Genomic DNA, 13,739 nt, shown 5'->3' on the forward strand with positions numbered 1-13,739 from the left:
CAAAGTATCAATTTTCTAATAATTATCAAAAGTTGTCAAAAGTTTCATCAAAAATATTTTTGTGCAATATTTATAGGTGTAAAAATGACTCCAAAATAAAATAACTGAGTTCAAAATAGACTAGGAAATAAAAACTCAATCCGAATTGAACTAGATTGTGTCACACAGTGCAACCACCACAAATTTGCTTTCCAGCCGGCTTTCATATTGCCGTTCAATTCTAAAGTAGAAATTGATTATTATAATAAATTGAATCCATTAATATGCGTATTTGATTTTCTTTTATCACTTCTCAATTTTAATTTTGTTTTTGCTTCAATTTCTTCATCTTCATACCAATTTAATCCTACAAATAAATATATAATATTAAGCATAATTCATAAAATTAATGCTCAAAAAAAGATAAATAAAAGTACTAAATATGAGACAAATAATGACTAGATTATGTAATTTTGGCCTCACATTAACACCCCACACTTAGAATTTTGTTCTTCCTCGAGCAAACATTAAAGCTCATCTCAATTAATAAATCTAGTAATGCCACCTCTTTGATTGGTACAAATAATTAGACCAAAGAGCAATTCACAACAACAAGTGCACTTCCCAATCATTATGAAATAAATACAAATAAACAACAAACCTTTAACCTTCTAACCTCAAAAATAGACTCTAACTTATCAATTTTAAGCTTTCTTATATATTCTTGTCAAATAAAGTTAATAACATCACATACCTATCATGAAACAAGTGCCCTCATAGGAAGAAATAGTCCACACACTTAATTCAAAAGATTAAACATAATTTTAGGACTTAGCATCAAAAAACAACTCTAACACTAACACAAAAAAATTCACATGTATGCACAAAGAAACGTAAGCTTGCCCATTATGTACATCTCCACTAGTTAAATATGCTTGAATTGAATCACATAGGATTTTATTGGATTGTAATGTTGGCTAGGAAATGGGTTGAAAAAACTATATTATAGTGACTTGCACTTCCCTAAGCACTTCGTACTTTTTAAACTTGATCGCTTTATTTTTTTAGCCCTCTCTTCATCAATTACTTTTACTAATATTTCTCATCAAATCAAGAATGCTTCAATATATATGTTTCATCAAGTATTTTTTTTCTTTTACAAGTCACATTCTTTCAAAGAGGGTCTTTTCACCACTTTGTAGCTATCATTGATCATCTTTTACACTTATTCATTCACTTTCTTCAAATTTACCAACTTTTTAACACAGTCTATGCTATAGTGCTCAAGGAAGTAGGGTGCAAAAATTAGATATTCAAAAAAAATTGTTCAAGGTAAAAATATGACTACTAAAAAAATATGCTACAGGCTCAAAGGGTCTAACTAGTCATATTCTAAGCAAAGAAATACTTTTCATTTTGCTTCAATAACATGCAAGATAAGTTTCAAACTAAGATGCAAAACATGAAATATATATATATACAAATCCTCACCACACATGGCACAAGTATTAATCAAGATGGATCAATTCCACTTCTAAGATCAACAGGGTCATAGCAAACTACAAAAATAAGAATAAGCTATACACAGAGTTACAATCATGAGCCTAGGTATCAAAAAGTCTACTATTTTATTTTATTTTATATTCATGCACTCATAGAAAAGTACTACTTAAAATTAGATCTAAATTGATAGTATTAACCAAAAAAAAAATTCTTCTCTCCAAAAAAATACTCCAAAAAATAAACAAATAAAAGAAGAAGAAAAAAATATACTCCTAAAAAAATATACGGTTCAAAGGGCCCTTTCAAAAAAGAATTGAAAAGAAAAATCAAGGGATGGGAAAAGTATGTGATGTCGCCCAAAACTACACCTCCTTAGAAGTATAAAGCGGTTGATGTAAAAATATAGTAACCCAGCTAGGTTGGGGTCAATCCTAGAGGGAATAGGTCAAACTCATATCTCAAACTTGCTAAAGTATCCCAAAGTGTAGGAAAATAAATGGGGCAAATTGTAATTATCAGTAAAAAGTAACAAAACTCGGATGCTTTTGGTTGTAAATGATCTGAAATGAACACTAGGACTATGTTCCCCCTAGATTCCTAACTTTGTGGATTTATCATTCTCCATTGAACTAACTTAATATCTTGCATGAAAATCTAGTAAGTTATGTATCACTAACCGTCTTGAGAACGCCTTTAGTGGATTTTACTTTTTACCTTTTGAGTCTCAGGGTTTTGCTTTACTAACCCTTACCCTAGATCCCATATTAACTATTACCTTTTGAGTATAAAGTTAATTAAATGAGATGGCAGAATACTAAGGTGTGGAGGTGAATCTCAAATGATTGTTGTGAGCTTCCTTTCCTATTCTCTACCTCTCTTTTGAAGTAAGTAGTGAATACAGGCAGGTTGTTAACATTTGCAACTACTAAGAAAACTATTAAACTGAAGATAATCAAAATACATGCAAAAATATTGGTTGGGAACAATGTTGCACTTCCCCTACTTTGTTATTCAGCCAGGGTTCCCACAACCCTAGCTAAGGTAATTAGCCTCTCATAGTTGTGAAACAATCTATGAAATTCATAATTAAAAGCATAGAATCAATCTCACAATAATAACAAAATTATCCAAGAACACAAGAATCCCACGATCACAAATCAATTATGAAACCAAAATATGTTTGTGAATAGTAAGAGTGCGTAAATGACATGACCCAATCAGGGGCCTTGCGTAATAGGCATCTCAAGTCCGACCAGGATTGGAAACCACCCCCGATACCCAACCCAACCATCTAGAATATACCAAGTCTGATGAATTCCAAACATATAACAAAATAACATGTAATTACACAAATCCAAACTCTGGGATACATCTATTACCATGACCTACCCAAATGAGCCCAACCGCCCTCAACCCAATAGATAACTATAACCAAACCAAATCCAAAACAATAACCAAACCAAGTTCCATAACATAACATAAAAGGATAGAACAGTGAGAAATTTTGCCTAATGGTATCAACCCAAATACCAATGTCAATACTAAGGCTAACACCAATATGGATCCCACCCATACCAACCCATAGTATTTCTACAAAAGCCTCTACCAAAAAAAATCCAATATCCAGTTGGGACATGCCCCCAACTATAGCCAAAACCAATATTCGTAAAGTATCCAAAATAAATAGAGACATATATGAACATGAAATAGAGCCTTTTGTAATATGAAAGTGCACCCTTTCAATTCAGTAAATGGTCCCAAATTCAAGCACTAAGTAGAAGAAGTAGAATGGCCAGTTCCTGTATCGTGTGGGGATATATCCTTCCGAGGATGGGTTAGAGGGTGAATGCTAGCAAGTAATCAGGATAAGTATAAAATAATGATATCTAGTAAACTAAGTAAACCAACCATATGCATACAAACCATACATATATATATACATAACCATGTCAGGAAAGGAAATCGGGTTTAGTATGCCTTTAAAACCATTAATCTGGGTATATGTAGCTTACTCATCCTCGAATCACTCACGGGCTATATGGGTCCAGTGTAACCCCCTGAATAGACCTCGATGCGTGTAGCCACATGACCCAGAGATACCATAAGAGTAAGGGATTCCCAAGTACCCTTCACTCTCCATGATACATATGTACGGTGTACTTAAAGGATTCTTATATACCTCTTAGTATCATATATATTTGCTATGACCAACCACTCATGTAGGTAAATATGAGTTTCCAGTGTCTGTCCATTGGACTTACTCCTTCATGGTTAGCTATCACACCCTGTTATTATTATCCAATTAAAATCATTTTCAACCAACCAAACCACTATTGCATTATTATTAACTAAAGCTATAAGTAATGGTAATGTCATACCAACTATAGATTGCAAGCAATGTCCATAGCCAACCTTTCAATGTAAAGGGATTCCCATGTACCCATGGATTACATTATCAAGTTAACTTGGGGGATTCCCATGTACCCCACGAGTGTTCCATTATTAAGTATACTTGGGGGTTCCATTATACCCCACACAAAATTTTAATTAACCATAACCATGACCACCAAATTGTTCCATTTAACCATTCCAATACCATTTAAACCATTTATAGCATTTAAGGTTCCATTACCAAACCATACCATGCAATAGTTCCGTTAAAAGTCCATTAATATAGTAAAAGCATTATCATAGGCATTTTATCAAATATGTTGGGGGCATAGTGTTTCCAAAACCAATTCCAATTACCAATTAACCATTCCCATGCAATCAATTATCCAAACCACCATTAAAGCATGTAAAAACATAATTAAAACATGGGAAAACCATAATCAAGAATTTAATACCAAAACCCAACACATATTTGAAAACCCCAAAATCATATAATAATCATGCCATTAAAACATTGTATAAATCATGTATTTAATTGAAACAAACAATGATGGAGAAGTATCATGCCTTAGATGATGAAGATGATGGAGGAAAATCACCAAAATAAGCCCCAAATAGATCCCCTTAGTGAAACCCTAGCCTCCCTTTACCCAAAAGCCTTAGAGAGAACTGTAGAGTATTTAAGAGAGTTTTCTAAGTGTTAATGAATAGAATAATAAGGTAAAGAACCTCCTAAGTGATTTATAAGTCATGGGACCTTAATAGGATAAGTGAGGAAATATCCAGATTGACCACACTTAAAATGCATAAAAATCCCATCATAGGGTACGACTATATCATACCAGCCATACCCTCCAATACGAGTAGTACCTACCACTGTACCCCAGGCCTCCTCCTTGGACCCAATACTATCCAATATACAATTTACCCAAACGAAGTTGTACCCAAGCATACGACTAATACCTTTGACCCATACCTCTGCCAGAATAGAGTCACAAGAGGTTGGACTACTATCCATTATATGAGTCCATGGTATGACTCGTACCCTAACTTACGGCTCATGGTGAGCCACTCGTACTCAGATTCAAGTTATTTTACTAAGTCTCAAATTAAGTAAAGGAAAATCCCAAATCAAGTAACTCGTATCCAACCATATGAATATTATCAACCCAAGTCATACCCATTCTAGAAACCAATCCTACCTACCATCCATACTGGTCAGCAAATGACCACCTCATATGATCTGTATCTCTTCATACGACTAGTTTTCCTTAATCGTATCCTATCCAAAAACCCAGGAATACAGGAAATTGCCTAAGGGAATCAAACCTAAGGTGTTTCGGTCTCCTCCACTAGGATCATTTGTACCCGAATGACGAACAAGAAAGGTACAATCATGATTACACTCCTTAGATGCTTCTACTCTTACATTTGACAAAGATATAAGGGAATTAAGCAGAGTAATTTGCATTATCAACTATAAATCAAACCTTTAACTGAAATATCCTAGGTTTTGACCCTTAGAAAATTTCCTAGAATTCTATTTTTTGAACATAATACGACTCATGGGTCCAAGCCATATGTTGGGGTACGAGTGGTATAGTCCTGTCATATGCTGACCAGTATTAGTTAGTGGGATGGTTTTGGTCACTGTAATAGGTATGACTTAGGGGTATGAGTCGTAAGGTATTAGTACGAGTCATATCAAGGACTCATATGGTGGGCAGTATTTCATCCTTCTAGTATTTCATTCTTCCATGGATGTGGGTCATTGGTACAGATCGTATAATGTGGTTATGACTTACTTGGATAAGTCATATGCTAGACAGTATTTTATTCAAAGGGTGGAGTCTTGGATACAAGTGGTGGGTACCAATCATATAAGAGGGTACAACTCATATGGGTCAATCGTATCCTTGTGATGAGATTTTTAAGGAATTTAAGTATGGGTATTCTGGATATTTATCTACTTACCCTAACTAGGACCCATGATTTCTAATGTGTTTGGAGGTTATTTTCCCTATTATTCTATTCATTAACAATTAGAAACTATTCCAAAACATCTCATAATTCTCTTAATAGATTTTGGGGCAAGAAAGTTAGGGTTTCATCTTGAGGATTGCTTTGGGGCTTGCTTTGGTGATTTCTTTCCATCAATCCTTCAGTAGAAGGCATGATTCTCTTCCCTCATTGTAATTTCAACTAAAGGCATGGTTTATATGAATGATTTCACAGTTTTACTATTTTATGATTATGGTTTTCAACTATTATTTGGGGGTTTTGATGTGAAATACTTGGTTATGGTTTCCTATGATTTTAATTATGCTTTCATACACATTAATGGTGGTTTTGGATAATTATATTTCATGGTAATGGTTTAATGGTCTTTGAAACTGGTTTTTGTTATATTATGCCCCTAAGGTGTTTGATAAAATGCTTATAAAGACACGTTCATTGCATTGACTTCTTTTAATTGAACTCTTGCATATTTTAAACTTGGTAAAGGAATTATACATGATTTAACTGGTTTGAAAAGGATAAATGGTTATACTTGTGGAGAACATGGAAGTTTCCCAAGTGGTATAATATGGTATATAAAAAGGGAACTTGAAAGTCCCCTTAACCTAAATAGTTTGGCTATGGATATTACTTGCAAGTAAGGGGTGGTATGACAAGACCACTAATATTGGCCTTGGATAATAAAATGGTAAATGTATTTAGTTGGTTATTTGGATTTAATTGGACATTAATGGCAGGATGTGTAGCAAAACTGAGGAAAGTGGCGTTCCTGGGGGGACCATAACTGGAAATTCGTATTTTCCAATATAAGAATTGGTCTTACTGGATCGTGTTCATGATGTCACACTATTAGGGAATGGACTAGTCATCCCATGGGATAATTCCCTAGTCGAGCGGCTACACGTACTGGGGCCCTTTCAGCAGGGGAGCTGAACCCATATAGCCTATGGGTTGTTTAGGATGGCCAAGCTACACAACCTAAGTAAAAGGTTTTAAATGCATGCTCAACCCAGTTCCCTTTCCCAAAACTTATAATGTATGGTTGTATGAATTATGGATGATTTTACTTGGTTTTATAATTGATATTATTTTATCCTTATCTTGAGTTTCATGCTAGCGATCACTCGCTAACCCCGTCTACTGGCTGATGTATACCCACGCTATATAGGAACTGGCCATTCTACTCCTCCTGTTTAGCATGCGGATTCAGTATCAACATTTGGAATGAAGTGGTGAGCTTTAATCCTATTGGAAGGCATCATTTCATGTTATGAATTTCTTTAGATACTTTCCTTTATTTTGGTTATTGGTTTTGGTCATGGTTGGGGGTATGTCCCAATCAGATTTGTTTACTCTTTTGGATAAAGACTTTGTGGTAGTTCTAGAGATTGGTATGGGTGGGATCGGTATTGGTGTTTGCCTTGGCATCACTTTTGGTGTTGGGGCTTACACCCTTAGACGATATTGTTGGTTATTTCGTCCTATTACATTTTGAGATTGATTATCATATAATGATTTGGTATTCTCTTTGGTTATGGCCTATGGTTTAGTTTGGTATGGTTGGGCAGCTGGTGTGGACTAGTTGGACTCAACTGTGACCCTATCGCAAAGTCTTCATGAGGGTATTGTGCTACCTTGTTATATGCTAGAAATTCAGTCCATCTAAGGCTAGATATAGGTGGCTGGGTTGGGTAACAAGGGGAGGTCCCCGGTCTTGGGTGGACTTGGGATACCCATTGCGACAATACCCGAGGTCGGGTCGTGTCAACACAATAAACGCGATTGCGACCAGAGCCTCGCGATTACAATATATGGAGCTTGATCAGACTTTTCATGATCATGAAATATATATTGCGATCACAGTATCTTGGTGACTGCCAAGGGTAGCACGATTGCGACCTTTGGCTCCCTGATAGCAATGCACCAGATACAACAATAGACTTAGTAAATCTCCAAGTCTGTGCCAAGACCTCGGGATTCATTCAGAATCCCGTATACACAAACTATACATGCAACCATACCAAATTCAACATTCCAAACTTAGTAGCACAGTCTAAATTTCCATATGAGGCTATTTCGGCAATAAATATGTCCCACACGTAATTTTTCATTTTCTTAACTTCCCGACCAATATGTCAAAATGAGCCCAAGTTCCTCGAGACCCAAACTAAGAGTCCACCTAACCTAAAATCAATGTTCTAAAGATAATAGATCTATTTAAATTTTCATTCGAGGTCATCTACTAGGATTTTTTCTCCGAGACCAAACATTAAATAGCAAAAGCTCCAAAATAGGAAAATGAGCCCAATATCCAAATGAATTGTCCGATCAGAAAATCGATACTTTTGGCTAGTCATAAATGACCTATAGCCATTGTGGGAAGGCTAGAAAGGCAAAAATTGCATGAAAATCAAGGAAATGACCTGAAGGGTCATTATACCAACTGGAGACGAGTGACAGGCCTCAAGAATGCTCATCATCTAAACTTTGGGAATCCACCTCCCAATAACACCATCTACACACACCCAAAATAAGTAAGGTCCATCCTAAAAAAACTTTTGTATTTGTTGTACAAATAATTTTTGCTACTGAAATAATAAGTCTGTCGGGATTAGATCACTTGTCAATAATTGGCAAAGTTAGCAAACTAAGGGATTAATTCTTATGATGTTGTAAAGATATGCTCATCTGGAAAAGTATCATCAATCTCAAGCTCATCCCCTAGTTTAAGCATCGCCTCCTCTTCTAGGAGGGATAAATAGCCAACAACCTAGTTTTTGTGACCTTCTAGTCTTTAACCTTAAAGTCAAACTCTTGCAGAAATAGTACTCATTGAATCAATATCAGCTTAACATCTTTCTTCACCATAAGGTACCAAAGGGTTGCACGATTAGTGTGCACTATGACTTTGGTGCGAATCAATTAGGATCAGAACTTTTCCAAATCAAACACCACCACAAGTAACTCCTGCTCAATAATCATATAACTTTTTATGCAAGATTGAGTTCTTTACTGGAATAATAGATAGGATGAAGAATATTCTCACTTCTTTGGCCTAGAATAGCTCTTAGGGCCATACCACTAGCTTCACACATCACCTCAAATAGAAGGGTCCTATCCGGAGATACAATAAGAGGAGATGAGATCAACCACTCCTTAACGAACTCAAAAGCCTTAAGACAAGCATCATCAAAACAAACTTTACCTCCTTCTCTAAATGCTTGCACAATTAATTTGCAATCTTAGAAAAGTCCTTGATGAACTGCTTATAAAAACCTTTATGCCCTAAGAAACTCCTAATACCTTTCACAGAAATTGGTGGACAAAATTTTTCAATCACCTTTATCTTTGTCTTGTCAACCTTTATCCCCTTATTCAAAATTGTGTTCGAGAATGATCCCCCCTTTACCATGAAGTGATATTTTTTCCAATTCAAACCAAGCTGCACTCCTCACATCTCTAAAGTAATTTAGCCAAGTGAGCCAAATAACCATCAAATGAGTCTCCAATAATAGAAAAATCATCCATAAAGACCTCTATAGTATCCTCCACTATATCAAAAAAGATAGAAATCATACATCGTTGAAAGGTGGTGAAAGCACTACAAAGTCTGAAAGGCATCATCTTGAATGTGAACGTGCCATATGGACATGTGAAAGTGATGTTCTCTTGTTCTTTGGAGATAATAGAAATTTGATTATACCCTAAATAATCGTCAAGAAAATAATACCATCTTCTGCCTATGAGACGGTCTAACATATGATCCATGAATAGAATAGGAAAGTGGTCCTTTTGCATCCAGGTATTCAAGTTCTGATAATCTTTGAAAACTCTCCATCTTATGACTGGTCTCATGGGCACTAACTTATTTTTCTCATTAGGGATCACAGTAATCCCACCCTTCATTGGCACACATTGAACTGGGCTTACCCACTTACTATCGGTAATAGGGTAAACCAAGCCTACATCTAACCACTTAATAATCTCCATATTTTCTACCTCTTTCATAGGTGGATTTAGACTATATTGATGGTAAATGCTAGGCATGCACTCTAGTTAAAGATGAATCTTATGCATATAAATTATGGGGGAAATCTCGATTATATCCATAATGGTCCAACTAATGGCCTGTTCAAACCTATGCAATACTAAGTCAAGGCCTAAACCTATGTATCCAATAAATCTACAGTAATGATAACAAGCAAGGTATAGTTGGACCTCAATAATGCATAATAGAAATAAGAGGGAAGGGATTTTAATTCCAAAATCGGTGGTTCCTCTATAAATGCCTGAGATGGTGGGGTCTCTCTGTTCTTTAAGTTAAGATCTAACTTCTTTGGTGAACAAAAAAAAACCTTGTCCAATAAGAGTGTTGACTATCTCATCATACTTATCGATACCATCACTGTCAAAATTCATGATTATTGCCGCTAATGCCTCAACCCTATGTCTCTCCTTAATAGGTACAGTCAATGTATTTTTCTCCATGGTGTCTATCACAGAAACTACTTGCATATCTTTTAGCAACCGCATCCATTGACACACATTGAAAGTAAAATGTTCATCATTTAGCCTAAATTTAATCTGTCCCATCTCCATGCCAACCAATTCCCTACCTATGGCTTGAAAGGGTCTTCCCAAGATAATGGGGACATCAAAATTAACCTCACAGTCAAGGATTAAAAAGTCAACTGCGAAGATAAAAAAAGCCACCTTCACAAATACATCACAAAAGATACTAACTGTCTTCTTCACGATGTGATCGGCCATCAATAATCTCATAGATATCGGTTTAGGTGCCCCCAACCACATTTGTTTGTATATAACTACGGCATCAGATTAACTATATCTCCTCAATCACATAATGCTCATGCAAATTTAAAGGACTGATGTCGCCTAAAACTATATTCTTCAAAAAAATACAATGCGATCAATGTCAAATATAGTAACCCAAATAGGTTGGGGCCGATACCACAAGGAATAGGCCGAACTCATCTCTCAAATTTGCTGAAGTAGCCATAAGTGCAAGAAAGCAAATAAGGGGATTTATAGTAATCATAAAAAGTAACAAGTTGTTAATGCTTTTGGCTATAAACAATTTGAGACGAACACTGGGACTGTGTTCACCCTGGATTTATCTAACTCCATAGATTTATCATACTCTGTTGAATTATCTCAATATCTTACATGAAGGATCAGATAATTTATGTATCACTAATCGTCTTTTGAATGCCTTTTGTGAATTTCACTCCTTACCTTTTGAGTCTCAAAGTGTTGCCTTACAAACCTATATCCTAGATCCCAAATTAACAATTACCTAATGAGTGTCAAGTTAATTAGATGAAAATAATAAGCTTCAAATTACTATCGTGATCTTTTTTTCCTAATCTCTAATTCTCTTGTGACGTAAGTAGTGAATACTGGCAGGTTTTCAACGTTATGCACTGCTAAGAAAACTATCAAATCAAACAAAATCTCAATATATGCAAGAATATTTATTTGGAATAGCATTGCACTTTCCCTATTTTGTTATTCTACCAGGGTCACCACAACCCTAGCTAAGGAAATTAGTCCCTCATAGTTACAAAATAATTCATGGAATTTAATAAAGAAAGCATGGAATAAATCGCTCAATAATAAAATAATAAATCCCAAAATTTCAAATTAATTAGTCAACCAAAAATCAAGAACAAAGGGATTCCAAGATCAAAAGTCAGTCTTGAAATCAATATATGTTTGTGAATAGTAAAACTCGCATTAAGAGCCTCCAAAGGCATAAACTAACTATAAACATCAAAAGAGTATTTATAGATTACAAAAACACTAAGAATCCAAATCAAATCAAGAGCTTTGAGTCGGTGGCTACCTACGGTGCCACTTACTGGGTATAAGTGGTACCTACTGCACGTAGGTGCCCTACCATAGGTAGAATAAAAATTTTGGAACTTCAGTTTCTATGAACTTTTATCTTCTGACACCTATGCCCTGTCACCTATGCCAAGTAGGTGGCACCTATGCCAGGTAGGTTACAACGTATCCCAAATTTCAAATTTTAACTTCTTTTCTTCTGTTTAGCTTCCAAAACCTAGTTTTCTGCAAAATAGCCACTAAAACACATCATATCCACCAAAGTAGACCCAAGTACTCACGTATATCTCAGTTTTAAGCGTCGAAAGTTTCATGAACCCATGAAACATCAACACCCTCAACTTAGAACATTTGCATGTCCTTGGGCAATAAAGCATAACAAAACAACACAACAATGCTTAACTAAGAGAAACATAAGATACCTATCCCAGTCAATCTCAGATTCAGCTTAAAAACATTACCCCCTCCTATTTTTAATCTTATCAAAACCAACTATGTGAATTAGTTTTTTCCAATAATGTGACACAAGGGAATCAATTTATGGCATTACATTAGCCATACACACAAAAATTACACTACTTGAGAAAATAAGTAGTCAGCAATACAACTCATGCACCCTCATAACAAAGAAGTTCCATTCACTTAATAAAATAATTCATGTTAATGCAAGGAAGATCACAAGACATTTACACTCACCAAGAAGTTCCATCAATATGCACAAGATAATATAGAATTGCCCTTATTTTCTTTACCTAAATTTTTAGACAGTCGGGTTAGGATCACTATAGAACTTTACTCGATTTGTAACATATGTTTGGGGGTTGGTATAGTACATTTTTAAATTTTAGTGACTAAGCCTCCTTGGCACAACAATTACATTAGGGGTCCACTTATAAACTAATTTTTCTTTTATTCCACCCTTATTTCTCCCTTTTTATTCTTTTATTGCTCATTTAGGTAGAGTACAGTTTCTTATTTTCTTTTTTCTTTTTTTTTGTCTCATTTTTTTCACACCCAACCTTACTTTCTTTTTCTCTTATATATGCCCTTCTTCATACCCACTTCTTATAATGCATACCTATGATAGCTATCCTCAACTTAGGCGATTTTCCTGAGTTGAAATGCATAATATCCAAGGAGAACTAGGGCCAAAATATGTTCAATCTAATTCAAATGGGAAGGTGAAAGGTGAAACAAGAAAAATAGGCTATGTAGGCTCAAAATAGGGATCAAGGAATACTTATTCACATTTTGGAGGTTATTTAGGCTGAAAGTGGACAAATTCAAGAACGGCCTATGATTCTTTCCAAACCGACTATCCTACAACCTAGGTATTAATAAAAATCGTTACTTTTTTCTTCGGCTAATGGAAAAAATCCTTCTTTTTACCCTGCCTGGTGCCATCTATCTCTAAATAGTAAATACATTGCTGAGCTCAGATGTCTGCTCTTATGGAAAGTTGGTGGCAAGAACTTCCTCCCCTCTTTGTGTGGAAAAGCTTCTGAGAACCTATTAGTAAGTATTAGTAAAAAAATCTTGTTTAGGGGTTCATAGTTTTCACAATCGCTCATTAGTCTTCACCTCAAGTGCTTTGTTCAATGAGTTCAAGGCTAGCACATGACTTCGAGAGTCATGATGATATTACTAAGGAACATATTTATCAAAATATTGTTGCTTATAACTTTGGTAAATTAGCAATAATATGCAAGTTCTGGGTTCAACACACAATGGAAACAATATAAGCATCTCACATACACATGGCACAAGGTTGCATTACAAACTACTACCTATTTGGTTCATGCAAATGCTATCTATGATTATTATTCCACTAATCCTAATGCTATAATGAGATTCACAATGGTCATACATATATATACATATCACACGGTTTAAAAAAAATTTGGAAGGGTACCATTTTTCTAACAACTTTAAGCCTAATGAAAACATAATTCATCAACTGCCTTATGTATTTATTTTTC

This window comes from Capsicum annuum, chromosome 6 (genome assembly GCF_002878395.1).
Source record: "Capsicum annuum cultivar UCD-10X-F1 chromosome 6, UCD10Xv1.1, whole genome shotgun sequence".
In the NCBI taxonomy this organism is placed as follows: domain Eukaryota; kingdom Viridiplantae; phylum Streptophyta; class Magnoliopsida; order Solanales; family Solanaceae; genus Capsicum; species Capsicum annuum.